Below are 14733 nucleotides of genomic sequence, written 5' to 3'. Positions count from 1 at the left end.
AATAGTTGTTCTGATAAACAATATGGTGCTTACCTAGGAAAAGAGCTTGCTTAATAAACAGCAGTTTACTTACCAAGACTTGTTACAATACTCATTTCATTGTGCTCAATAATCCTAATATATTATGTCATAAACTTAGACTAATCAAAACCAGTTACCCATCTTCATAGACTCATGTTAAATCACTTGATTGCAGACTACGGAAACCTGTGCTTATCTGCCCCAAACCTCCTCATTTTGAGACACTACTGAGACTTGGCATCCTTCCTTTCTGCAACTGTTTGATGAACTTAGCTTTGGTTAACCAACAGGTTATTCTGGGAGCCTTTTGGAGAGGTTGATCGTTGACATGGCACATTATGTTTTCCTGGACTGTTATCGATTTTATCTAGGTTTCCAAATTTATTAATCATATATGAACATACAACCTATATGGTATTTTAAAATGACCTCAGTTTTTATTTGCATTTTCCTATTTTTATTAATTTTCCAACTTGTTTCTTGAATAGGTTATCTATTTGTCTTATCTATTTATGTTATTATTATCATTTATACTATTTTCTGTTTTTTAACTACAAAGCTATTTTTTTCAAGAGCACTTTCAAAGCTGCATTCCATAGGTACTAGCATTTAACTTTTAGTATAATAATTTTCTAGGAGTTTCAAAAATCTAGTTTCTATTGTCACTTTGACCAAGGAGTTAAATATTTAAGTAATTTTTATACACATAATTTACTGATTTATGGTTGAGAGTACTGTTGGCTTTTTGCTTCTATTAATTTCAATTTTGTTAGTTTGAATAAACATATTATTTTAATATTTCTAATTTTAAAAATTTAGGCATAATATGTGTATTCAATTTACATGATGTTCATGAAATTTGGGGGAAAAAGTCATTGCTTCAATTTTCAGGGCATAGTCTTTGTTATATATCATAATATACATATAAACTTATTACATGTAATTTTATTTATACACAATAAAATTATTTGTGTTATTTATGATACAATATACAAAACTATTTATATAATAAAAAATTTTACCTATTAATTGTATTGTTAATATTTACCTTTATTTTTATTTACATGTTCTGAGAGCTATGCAATGACGTTTCAGATTACCAATGCAAATCTCCCTATTTTTATATTTCTCTTGTATTTCTCCCTGTATTTCATGTAGTATTTGCTTTGTGTGTGTTGCTGTTGGTATTTGACATAATGGTAGGAATAACTTCAGTTTATATAAAGTACCTTTTTTTGATTAACACTTTTTCATGTAAGTTCTAGTTGTTTTTAAAATTTCCCTTTATTTATGGTAGTATTGCCTTGTATGTTTTCTCATCACTTTATTTTTATATTTTTATAATCACTTTGTTTTAGATATGTCTCATGAATATGTTAGGGAATTGGATTTGGTTTTGTGATTACTGGGTGATTTTTTAAAGCAACTATTAATATGATCATAGACTTTTTATCCATTAATTATATTAATAGCCTTCTATATGCAGACTCACTGCCATATTTCAGGAATGAATGTTATCTTTTTGAAGTGTATTATTCTTTGATACCTGTCTGGATTCAATTTGTCCATTTTTAGTTGGGATTCTGCACGTACAGTACTCAGTAAAATTCATCTATACATTTCTTTTTTATATATTACTTTTATTAAGGTTTGCTATTCCACTCATGGTGTGGCATAATTTATGTAATGTTGGGCTTTTCTGTTCTTCAATGATTAGATAGAATTCAGCTGTGAAACTTAGGTTCTAGAATAACTTTTGGGTAGAGTGTTAAACTTTAATTCTTATCTATTTGTTTTGTTTCATTAACTTTTATCTTTCATTATTTTTATTATCCTCATGCTATCTTTTGACTTACATACTATATTCTTTCAAAAAAATTAGAGTTGTTCCATTGACAATCTTTAAAATTAAAATTTTAAAAATCGTTTTACATCTTTCTCATTGGTTGTTAAGAAGTTTCAGCAGACATTTTTGGGTGTCTCTGAAACACACGCTCCTCCCTTATCCCCATTTAACCCAGGCAAGTAATCCTAATGAACGCTGGTAAATTATGGATCAAGTTCACTTTACCTGTGATTGGTTTGTATTTGATCATGTGACAAATTCTAGGCAATGAGATGTGAATGGATGTCTACAGGGGGACTCTGGAGCATGGTTTATTTGTTAGAAAGAGATGTGCTGAAAGAAATGGTCTCTTAATCTAAAGGATGCTGGCACATTTAATTACAATACCTGGAAATGTATCAGCTGTCTTTCAAATATGAGGAAGACTGAGGACAGATCCAGCAAACCAGGAATGGCGTGGCAAATCAACTGGAAGAAACACAAGGCCCTGATGCTGTACTTGAGCAGTGGAAGTAACCCTTGAAACATCCCAACTCAGGATTCCTCGTTATAGGTTATTATTAAAGTAATTTCACTATGGGCCCTATGATACTTTTATCCAAATAATCCTAAACGACAAAAAAGTGCTTATTTGTCTTTTCTTTATTTTCTAGGCTGCTGTTAATTTCAGTTTTTGACTTTTCTTTGACCTCCAAATTTTTCACATAGATAATTCTTAATTTCTAAAAAAAATTATTATTTGAAAGATATTTCTATATTACAATTACATTGGATTATAATCAGAAATTATAGACTATAAAATGTCGCTTTTTGAAAATGTTTTAAGTTTATTTATGGACAGGATGTGAATTACTATAAATATGCCTTGAATATAAGAAAAAAACTCTTTTCTTGTAGGATGCAATGATGTACATATTGTATATCAGTGTATTCCCACATATAAAATCTAGTTTATTGTCCATATTATTCTATGCCTCTGTGCTCTCACTTATTTCTTGTCTATTATATCTGCAATTCTTGAATGTGGAGTAATAAAATCTTCTCTCATAATTGCATTTTTATCAAGGTCAATGTGCATTTCTAATGTTTTGCTTTATATATTTAGCTGCTATCTTCCCGGTGCATGCAACTTTATGACTTTTATATCTTCTTCATAAATTGTTCCTTTTATCTTTGTGTAATGTCCTTCAGTATCCTCTTCAGTACTTTTAACCTTAAATCCCACTTTCTCTGGTATTAAGTCTAATACTCTGGCTTTGTTTTGTTTGCATTTGCCTAGTATCTTTATTCCACCTCTTTGTTTTCAACCTTTTTTATTATTTTGTTTAAAGTGTTCTTGAGATCAATATATAACCAACTGCTTACATTTTATTCAGTCTGAGAGTTCTGCCCGGTGTCATTCGTATAGAAACTGATACTATACTATTTAATGTTTACCATTTAATTTACTTGCTATGTCTTCATTTTATTTTTCCTCACTTTAACTGATTTGATTTAGGTACTATTTATTGTACTTTTTCCCTTAAGTCAGAATTTGATTTATTGACTTTCCATTCCTGTATTTGTTTTCCCCACTTTCCCTGCATTTCAAAACATACTCATTTATCTATTATTACATATAACAAATGCTTTTTATTTTTCCCTATCAAGGCCCTTGCCCCTTACAGGAAAGTTTAGAATGCTTTTATTCCCTGCTCCTTAATATTTTACTACTCCTAAGTTTTACTGAAATATTTTAGTACTTTTATATAACTATATCATTACTATTTTTTTCTTGCATGTCTCTTCTATTTTACAAATTCATATTTACTAGTTATATCATACATAATAATCCCTTATAATCAGTTTATATTTAACTATATTCAATGTAAAACTCTTTACCTATGATTTCCCTCTCATCTGATTCTTCCCCTACATTGAGATTTCAGTTTCGATTCATTTGGTGCTTAATGTTCTTCCTCGGGTCATTTCTTCTCATGGGCACTTGATTAATACATTCTTTCAATTTTTGCATATTTGCAACTTTTTTTTTTTTGATCCAATAAGTGAATAATATCTTGGCTGGGAATAGGATTCCAAGTGCAAAGTCCTTTTGCTTTTGTCTATCAGCAAACTTTTAGTGTGAAGACCCAGATAATAAAGAGTTGGGTTTTGCAGATCAGCCTCTACCTCTGCTACTCCCTACAGTTGTTGCACAGATGTAGTCACAGACAATATGAAAACCAATAGGTGTATCATCTGACCCCTTTGGACTCTTCTTGTCTCTGAATCAAAAGGCAAAGAAGAGTTTTACTTTACTGGCTGGGTGATTGATCCTGATTACCAAAGGGAAATTTGTTTTTTACTATAAAATGAAGTAAGGAAGAGTATGTCTGGAATACAGGAGATTCCTTAAAGCAGCTTTTAGTATTGCTGTGTCCTATGATTAAAAGTCAACAGAAAATTACAATGACAACCACCTGAGGTGCTTGCTGAGTGTGAAGGAAATACAGAATGAGTAATGGAAGAAAACAGTTAAAAATACCAGTTAAAACCACATGACCAGTTGCAGAAATGAGAACTGTAATAGTTATGAGTATGGCTTCCTTATTTCATTATAAGTGTTTGTATATATAATACATACAAAGTATTCTTGTGTTCTTCCCTCTCATATGCCTTTATCAGATAATGTAAGATGTTTTAATAATAGTGGACTTTATAACACAGTGTTTAAGTTATAGGATTAAGGACAGAGGGGCATTGCCCAAGGACATTGCATCTCTTACTCGGAAAATATTTAGCATTGTTTGGTTGTATGCAGGATAGTTGTATCATGTTAGGTGAAAAGATAAATTTGTAAATGTCGTCATTAGGAGATTAAGCACGATTTAAGGAGATGTGCATTGGTGCCAGCTTATAGACTTTGATGTTTAGTTTTATGTGTCAACTTGGTTAGGCTACAATCACCAGTTATTCAATCAAACACTAATCCAGGTATTGAAGTAAATGTGTTTTGTATATGTGATTAAAGTCCATTATAGACTGACTTTAAGTAAGGGAGATTATATTAGATAATCGGATGGGCCTGATTCAATCAGTTAAAATGCCTTAAGAGCAGAGCTGAAGCTTCCATGAAGAAAAAGAAATTAAACCTGTGGACAGCGGCTTCAGCTTACACCTAAATGTTCCAGCCTTCCCTTCCTGACGGCCTGCTCTATGAATTTCAGATTCCCTAGCAAAATCTTTGCAATAAAACTCTTGATATGTACCTCCTACTGGCTCCGTTTCTCTGGTTGAACCCTAATAGATACAACATTATTTTTTTGGCTTTCATATTTCCTTGGTTGCACTAATTGTTGGCAATGATTATACCTTATATTTTTTAAAAATGTTTTTATGTTAGTGAGAACCTCTTGGAGACACAAGGCCTTAACACAAAGAGGTTAATTTTAAGTAATTGGGATTTCTTGCTTCCGGGAAAACATTTGCCTACAGGTCACATTTTGACAGTAGTCTTTCCATTATTATACAGGACCAAGTTACTACAACTAAAATGGGGCAAATGTTTTTCCTTTTAAATTTTGTTTGTTTTATGTATTTAGTTTGGATGTTTGTGGCTAGACTATTTGTTCAATTTTTTGTTCTGATTGTTTCTGTTGGAATGTTCTTATATTACTTCAGACTTCTGAGAGTATAATCTATTATCAATCCCAGAGGAGCAAACCCACCATATTTGCTCTGCAAGTATAGGTTTCTTTCCCAATATTACATAAAGATGACTAAAAGGGACAAGCCTGAAAACATTTGAATGTAATTTTCTCTGTATTTGTCCAAAACTAGCTAATGTAAAAACAAAGTCCAAAGTTGATTGTTCACTCTATGTTTAAAATGGTTACTAGAAATTAGGATTGTGGTAGTCAGAATAATGTCACTCTCTCACCAAATGTTAACATCCTAATTGTCAGAAACAGTGAATATGTTGCATCACATGGCAAAGAGAAATTAAGTTTGTAGTTGTAATTAAGTTTACCAATCAGCTGACCTTATAATAGGGAGGTTGTTTTAAATTATCCAGATTCATGAAATGTCATTACAGGAGTTCCTAAAAGAAGGGGAAGGAAGTAATAGAGAAGATCAAATTCATGCCACATGAGATCTTACCACTGCTGGTTTTCAAGATGGAGGAAAGGGTCAATGAGCTAAGGGAGCTTCTAGAAACTAGCAAAGACAAAGTTCTAGACTCTCCTCTCCCATGAAGAAATGAAACCCTGCCTATACCTTGATTTGAATCCAGTGAGATCTATGTTACACTTCTGACCTCTAGAACTATAAGATAATAAATTTACACTGTTTTAAGCCACTGTACTTGTGGTAATATTTTTACAACATCAATTTAGAAATGAATGCACTGCTCATTTAGAAATTATCATCCAAATTTTTTTGGATTTTTTTTTTGTGTGTGTATATGTACACACACACACATATAGCCACTGTGCTGAAAATACTTTGAGAATAAGCATTGCGTTTGTTTGTTTTTGGGTAAATCAAAAGGCCTAACACTATGCCTGTTACATAGCAGGTAATCAATGACTATATTCTGCCTTGGGCTACACAGGAGAGTGGAGAGCTCAATAATTTCATCATCAAGATCTAAGCTGTCAAAGTTGTTTATGGGTATTCTTTATTATATGGTAGTTAATGCCATCATTTTTTTTTCTTTTCTCTCCCTCTTGCAAGTCCATGTTGTAATAAATTTGGATAGTTTTTTCTTTATTTTCTATTAGGAACATGCTTAGACAATCACAATACAACAGACTGAGCAATGAAACAATAAACTACTAATAACACCATCTAGCATTTTAAACATTTACTATATCTGTTTTTGTGTGTGTATTTGTGTATGAATTAATTTGCTTGATCTTTTTTCAATGGTTTAGTGTTTAGTTTCCTCAAAGTTTCTTAACTGACTTGGCTACTTTATTAATTTGTCCATAATCTACATCCTTTGAATTTTGATTCTGTGGTGGGCATTGTCCTTAATTTGGAAAGCACAGCACCTAACACAGTGCTCAGCGCATGATCCCTGACCCCTCTTATGTACCAAACTCATTTCTTGTACAATCCCCCATGAAGCCTCTGACCCTAGTACTCCTTTTTGTTTTTATTTCCTTGAGTAGACAGAATTCAAAGCTCCTTAGATTATTCTTTACTTAATAGGAGTGTTCATTATGGTTATATTCTGAAGAATATTCTTGAATTAGGTAATGAGCATGTCACTATATTGTTAAAAGAAGGGACTCTGAATGTATACAGTGATGATTTTTAATTAAAATCAGAATCATCTGCCAAGCATTAATCAATACAGTCCGTGGGTATATAAAAAGCTAAAGGGAAAAACAGAGAATCTTCAAAAAAGTGAGAGAAAGGATCATTAGATGTTATTAAATTGATGACCATAGGAAGCTCATTCCTTGTTTAATAGCCAATGTTTCAAATACATATTGATTCACCTTTGTAACAATTACATTAGATGCAGGGGCAGGGGCAAGTCCAGGAATAGAGAAACAACAAATCTCAGGCATCTCTTCATGCCTCAAAAGGCACATAAGTGCCAAATGTTCACACTTGGATGGACAATCTGTTCTCCAAATGGCTGGAGGGGAGCTGTGCTTTGATATACCCTGCCTTATGTGTTTTGTTTAATCATTCATGGCAAAGTATCTGACCTTAATGTTTCTGTTGCTTACCTTCAGCCCTTCAAATTAGTATTAGCTGTATCACAGATCCCTTCCCTTTGGGTGTTTAGCCTCTTTAGACGAGCTCACTGCAGAAGCCATCCTTCCTACATTATTTATTAAAGCATGATAAGGTGAAGTAATTACATTATCAGATATCTGTGTCACATTTGAGCAATAAGGCGCCATAATAATAGTATAAGACACCTTCGAAGGAGGGTATAATTACCACAAGGCAATCACACTCCTGGGGATTATAGGAGCTTGGATACATGTCTTCCCTTATAAGCCCTAAGGATGTGATTATCTCAAGAAGAGAGAGAAAGAGAGAAACCCAATGAATAATGTTGCATTCTGCTCTACAAAATTTATAGGAAAGGGCAAAAGTGTATTTCATATGAGGATGTGATGTGGCAGTTTAGAATATTTGAACAGCAGTTTCAAATGAGCTCAGCTATTCAAGGAAGTTAACCTGTTTCTTCAGAAAGCAAGTAAGCCACTCTGTCATTTTGTAAAACAAGATTGGGCTCAGAAATGCATTAGAATTTTAGAGTGGTTTAAATGTTGGGAAATTGATCTGATTGAACTATTGATTTTTAGCTGGCTGGGTGCAATAATCTTTCCATTCTCTGGCTAGCTGGTAAGGTTGGGACCCATCAGTCAGGCCGCTATCAATATTTGTTGCCTGGTAGCACCAAAATAGAAAATGAAAAGGTGTTTTTAAATTTTCCCACCAAATCTGAGGAGATCATGTTTTAGTTGTGGTTAAATTGAATTTCCAGGCTAAAATAAAAGAAAAGAATGAATAAAGCAAATGTCAACCAGCCTGGAGTCACATCAACATCTTGAATTCTCCAGAAGAATGCAGCAGAGTCTTTCATAACTAAACTAGTTCAAAAATTTTCTGATCTATGGAGAACTGAAAATAAAAATTTATACAGTCACATTTTAGTGATTTTCTAAAGAATATTCATCAGAGATTCAAGATAGAATAACAACACTTAAGATGAATTACTGAAATTGACTTTTAAATCTTATCACAAAATTATTTCAATCAGAAAAGATAGAACCTTTTGTCACAAAAATAGTCAAATAAAAAAACTGGGGAATTTTGTTAATAATTACACAGATTTTCAATCAAATAATACAAAACATCTGGATAAACAGAAATATGTAGCTGTTGACTGATGATTTTATTCTGGAGACACATTCTGTGATACCAAAACATCTAGCAAGAAAGTAAATATTTTAGTATACTACTTTTGTTTGGAGTAATTTATAAAATGTCAATGTCTAAAATCATGTAAAAATTCAATAGCATTATTAAATTGACTTATTATAGTGTCATCCAGCTTTAGATATCATATAGATTTGGCACCATGTACTTAAAATCATATTTATCTATTATGTATAAAGTATGGGTTTGGTAAACAGCGAGAAAAGAAGGGAACTAGGGCGTAGGTAATCACAAACAAGAGAGAGTCATTAAATCTCTGTGACTGAGGATTTTCATATGTGATGAGATCTCATTTCTGATTATATTAAGGTATTGAACTAGGTGCTGAGAAACAGTAGGAATTAGACATTGTCCTTTTCCTCAAAATGATCAACATCCTACTTACTTTTCTAATAATTTTGAGTTTTTCCTCCATGCCAGATTCTTTATGTGAATAAACTCATTTAATTTTCACAATAACTCTATGACATAGGTATTATTATCTTTATTTCAAAGGTGAGGAAATTGAGTAGAGAGCATTAAAGTGTCCGAAGTTGCACAACCTGTAAATCAGAGACGGGGCTTTAAACTGACCTATATGGATCTAGAACATATATTTTAACTACATATTCCCTGTACTGTTTCTAGTTGAAGAAAATATGTGCAAATTAAGAAGAAAACTGAATTGTTTTAGGTGTGTGATAAACATATGTAAAAGATACAATGGGGATACTTACACTCAATTTTATAGGGAGGGAATGAAGAAGAGGACTTTATAAAAGAGATAATTATGTTTCTCTTTATGATAAATTACAAATTGGTAGGTAAAGAAGAGGAAAATATATAGTTTGACTTCAGCATGATATTTCGCTTAATACAGTGTAGCAGTATCATCACACAGGTAATTATAGTTGTGTGTTATGGTCCTATACCTCCACTTCCTGATGAGTGGATGACATAAAAGCAGAAAGTTCACTGTGCACTACTAGAATACTCTCCATTGCAAATTATTATGGGAAAAGAATTACAAACCAGCTATAAATTCTGGGAATTTGCAGTCAAGACCATTCTGACGAATGTGTCATAGGTTGCATTACTGGCACTGTATTTTTTAGCTGACAGATTTCTGCACAATAAAGTGAGATGCAAAGGTCAATAAATGATACAAAATTAACTAGGGGTGTCTGTATTAGAGGAAATAGATGATGCCTTTTAATTTAATGCATTGAATGAAAAATATATGCTGCTTTATAATTCATGCTGAATACTGTAAATGAAACTCAGGTAAAAGTCTATGAGGGCCTAAAAATTATTAATCCCTGCATTTTGCAGGAGAAAGAAGAAATGAGGAAAGAGTTGGGGAGGAAGATGCTTTGAAAGGGATAATTAGAATCAGGATGGCCCTGCTGCAATGAGAAGAGGGTTTCAAAAAAGAATAGAGCATCAACGCTGCCACTTGCTGAAGAAAGGAGATGAAAGTCCAAAATATGCTGTAGTGATTGAGTAGTTACTGACAATCTCGACAAAAACTTCCAGGATTTTCATGGTACAGAATCCATAACACTGAATAGATGCAGTGAGGCTGACTCTCAGGGAAGGCTGGATGGACCCAGGACAACAGCCTCATGAAAAACGTCGAGAAACAAAATTCTCCTACTTTTGACTTCCTTGGATTATTGAACGAATGAAAAAAATGAAAAATATGAAATACGTCATAATTTTTTGGAAGCTTCATTTCTAAAAGAAGAATTCTCAGGGATGAATTTGGTATTCTTTTCTTCCCTGCAGATTTCAGTAGAAGATGTTCTATCATGATTACATGCTTGCACACATTTCTATAGGCTGTATTCAGAGCAAAAAACCTACCTTCTATGAATTCAAATGAGAAAAATGATCATTCGAAAATATACTAAACATTCATAATGTGTAAGGTAAAGTACTAAGTTTTATGAAAAACACAAAGACGCTTATTTCTAAAGTTTATTTCCTGTTCACCTATACAATGAGGCTATTGGTGATCTCACCTTAATCAAGGGTTCTTCTATGGCATCCCTATTTTGGGTGTGCTTAGCCTCTGTCAGCAGTGCTCCATGAAGCAAAGATCAAAGCTCAATGTTACCAGGGTACAGCTTAGGCAAGTGCCCCTCTCTTTCAGATTCTCATATTTTTGTTTTGGTAGGGTCTTAATTTTTTTTTTTTTAATTTTCTAGCCAGCTCATTGATAAATAGTTTATCCAAAAATTTAATTGTTGAGAGTAAAGGTGAGCCAAGTTAACCAGTTAGCCATGTTTGTTAAACAGAAATCTTTACGAATATTCTTAAATTTCATTAAAATGTTGGTTATTTGGGGTTCTAAGGGATACATGTGTATTCTTATTTATTTGAAAATTTATCTATCTATGCATGCATTCCATCTATCTATTCAGTCAGCCATCTAACTCTTTGTTAACCAGAATAATGGAAAAGAAGTGCTGAAGAAAGTCCAAGATCATCTCATATCAAGGTGAAAACAGCACTAACCAAAGGTTAGAACAAAAATTCCTTATTAAATGAAAGAACTACAATATTTTAGAATATAATAAAGTCTCTGAAGACTTAATAAAATTAGGTATAAACGTAAACAAATAATATGAGGACAATAATCAAGGAAGGCAAATATCATGTAAATTGCTGAATTTAAAAAAAAATGGACAAAAGCATTTTATATGTTAAAATAAGATAAAATTCTCACTCTCTGTATTATAGCCTGATAAATTATGAGAGTTCAACACAGAAGTAAACCAAATATCAATTAATGTCTAAATCATGCCTTTTTCTTTTCCTTCTTCTGCAACCCTCAGCTGCTCAGTCTCTTTCCCCACCAGGAGGAGTACTAGAAGTTAGGAAATTCCACACTTCCAGAAATCAAGTCTTCTGAAAATACAATCCAAAAATTAGTCGCCTCTAGAATATACTACTTCTTAAGAACCAAGAAAGAATTTTCTGAATTTCAGGGGAGAAGGTAGGAGATACGTCCAACTTTTCTTCTTCATTATCCACTGAGAAAAAATGAGAGGGCAAAGTACAGGGATTTTACTATGATATAAACATCAAAGAGAATCACCATGTCCATTCATGTGAATTTTTTGCAATATTTGAATATTTTTATTATGTTTATTAGCTTTTGACTTAGTTTATTGATTAAATTCCTTTGAGTTTGAAGATCTATTCTTTTTTTTTTCTGGCTTTATTGAAATATAAAAGACAATTAGTTGCTCATATTTACAATTCGATGAGTTTCTTTTTTTCAATTATAGTTGGCATAAAATATTAGTTTCAGTTGTACAGCATAGTGATTAGAGATCTGTATAACTCAAAGTGATCACCCCACTAAATCTAGTACCCCTCTTCCCCCTTACATATTTATTATAACATTGTTAACTATTTTCCTTATGCTACACTTTATATCTTCATGTCTATTGTGTAACTATCCATTTGTACTTCTTAATCCCTTTGCCCTTTTTCACCATCCCCCCCAAACCCCTTCCCATCTAGTAGCCCTCAAAATATTCTCCGTATCTATGAGTTCATTTTCGTTTTTGTTCTTGCTGTTTATTTTGTTCTTTAGATTCCACATGTACGTGAAATCATGTCTTTATCTATCAGAATTATTTTATTCAGCACAATATCCTCTAGGTCCATCAAGGCAATATCTTTTCCCATCCCCTTCCTTTTAGTCTGTGTGTGTCTTTTAATCTGAAGTGAGTCTCTTATAGGCAGTATATGGAAGGGTCTTGTTTTCTTATCTATTCAGCCACTCTATCTTTTGGTTGGAGCACTTAATTCTTTTCCATTTGAGGTACCTGTTGATAAGAATGTAGTTATTACCATTCTTGATTCCTGTTTTTGATCCATATTTTTTTCAACTTAAAGAAGTCCTTCCAACATTTCCTGTAATACTGGCTTGGTGTTGATAAGCTCCTTTAGCTTATTTTTGTCTGGGAAGCTCTTTATTTGTCCTTTGACTCTAAATGATAGCTTTGCTGGATAAAGTATTCTTGGTTGTAGATCCTGGGTTTCATCATATTGAATATTTTGTGCCAAGCCCTTCTGTCCTGCATAGTTTAAGAAATCAACTGCCAGTCTTATGGGTGCTCCCTTGTAGGTAACTGCTTTCTTCTTGCTGCTTTTAAGATTATCTCTTTGTATTTAACCTTTGGTATTTTAATGATGATGTATCTTGGTGTGGGCCTCTTTGTGTTCCTCTTTTTTGGGACCCTCTGAGCTTCCTGGGGTTGTTTGTCTATTTCCTTATGCAGGTGAGGAAAATTTTCCATCATTATTTCTTCAAATAGCTCTTCAAATTCTTATTTTCCTTCAGGTACCCCTATGACACAGCTAATTTTACATTTAATCGTGTTCCATAGGCTCCTCGAATTATTATTATAGTCTTGGCAGCTGACCTGGTGCTGGTGCTCAGAGCGAGCAGGCCCATCACCACAAAGTCTGGTTGTGGACACGGCCCCTTTAAGAGGAATGTCTGCAGTTGCCTAACGCAGCTGCTGTAGCCTCTGTCTCACTCAGCCACTAGGGACCAGGCAGCCTCGCATCTTTGCTTACTTCCTACTGTTGCAGGGTGATTTCTTATTTCTCTTCCTAGTTGTAGGGCTTCTGTTCATCTAGACCCCAGGTGACTCTGCTTGCTGTTTGTTCTGTGTTTCTGTCACAACTTTGATTTGGTTACAAGAGAGGATGAACAAAGCCTCTATCATCTATACCATTTTGCCCAGACTCCTTGGGGGTCTATTCTTTCGCTTTGTTAAATATATATGCAAAAATTAGATGCTGGTAATGAAGTTTTAAAGTTTTCATTGTAACTGTACTAACTAAAGATTAGATAACATTTGTGATCTGGATGCTTCAAGTTTAAACAGTTGTCCAGATACCAATCCTATTATAATTTTGTATCTAATGTCCCCTCAAATTGTTTATACAAACTATGTATGTTGGCACTGGAGGGTTAGATAGTTTGAATATTTATAATTATGATTTCGAAAAAAAAAACTGGTTAAATCTTATACATATATTATTATAATGTATGTTGGTGCTCCCCTGTAATAAGAGAAAATCTGATAGAATTGCAAATGCCTTACTGAGGAGCCAGCAGGACCTCCTAAGCTTGGGTTGCAATGAAGCGAGGGTGAGAAGGAATCGACGGCCAGTGAAGTCATTGTGTGTGTGAGCAGGGCTCTGTCAAAGATTTCCAGAGTCCTGGAGCTTTTATCCCATCTTATTTATTCATGTCTAAAATCCTAATTAAGTTTAGATCTCCGTTCAATTTCCTTTGAGAGTAATCTTATTCCAGATTTTTATGAGTTCCTTATACTTAAAATGAATCAAATGTCTACAAGCAATTTTCAATACAAAGAAGGATGAAGAACTGGTCCAAGGGCTCAGGGTTGAGGAAAAGGAAACAAGGGCAGAAGGGAGAGAAGGCAGAAGCCTAAGATAAATCCGTGTTTTGCTTCTCGCTGCTCTACTTTAAAATCATCTGGAGATTAAAAAAAAAAAAATACCGATACCTCGGCCCTTCCCAACATAGAGCATTTTCAATATGTCACATAGATGCTTCTGATACACAATGAGAATGAGAATCACTGATTTACATACTGAATCCTGGGCTTTGCCTGATACAAGCCAAATAATTTGGCATTTATTCCCACTACACAGTGAACTTCATCTACAGTTCTCTAACCATTTAATAAATATTTCATGTAAAATAAATGTGATGTTGTTCTTTTGAGAGAAAATTACTTTTTCCAAAAACAATGCTACTCAGTAAGCAGCAAGGTTAGTAAAAGCTTGAAGGATGTGAACATCACCAAATGCATGCATGAACTGTCACTGTCACCGATGTGGAAAGACCCAGCTGATATAAGTCTACAACAGAAAATCCA

Source organism: Pteropus medius, unplaced genomic scaffold (assembly GCF_902729225.1).
Source record: "Pteropus medius unplaced genomic scaffold, Ma_sr-lr_union100, whole genome shotgun sequence".
Lineage (NCBI taxonomy): Eukaryota > Metazoa > Chordata > Mammalia > Chiroptera > Pteropodidae > Pteropus > Pteropus medius.
The sequence above is the reverse complement of the archived record's forward strand: the minus strand, read 5'-3'. Positions refer to the sequence as shown.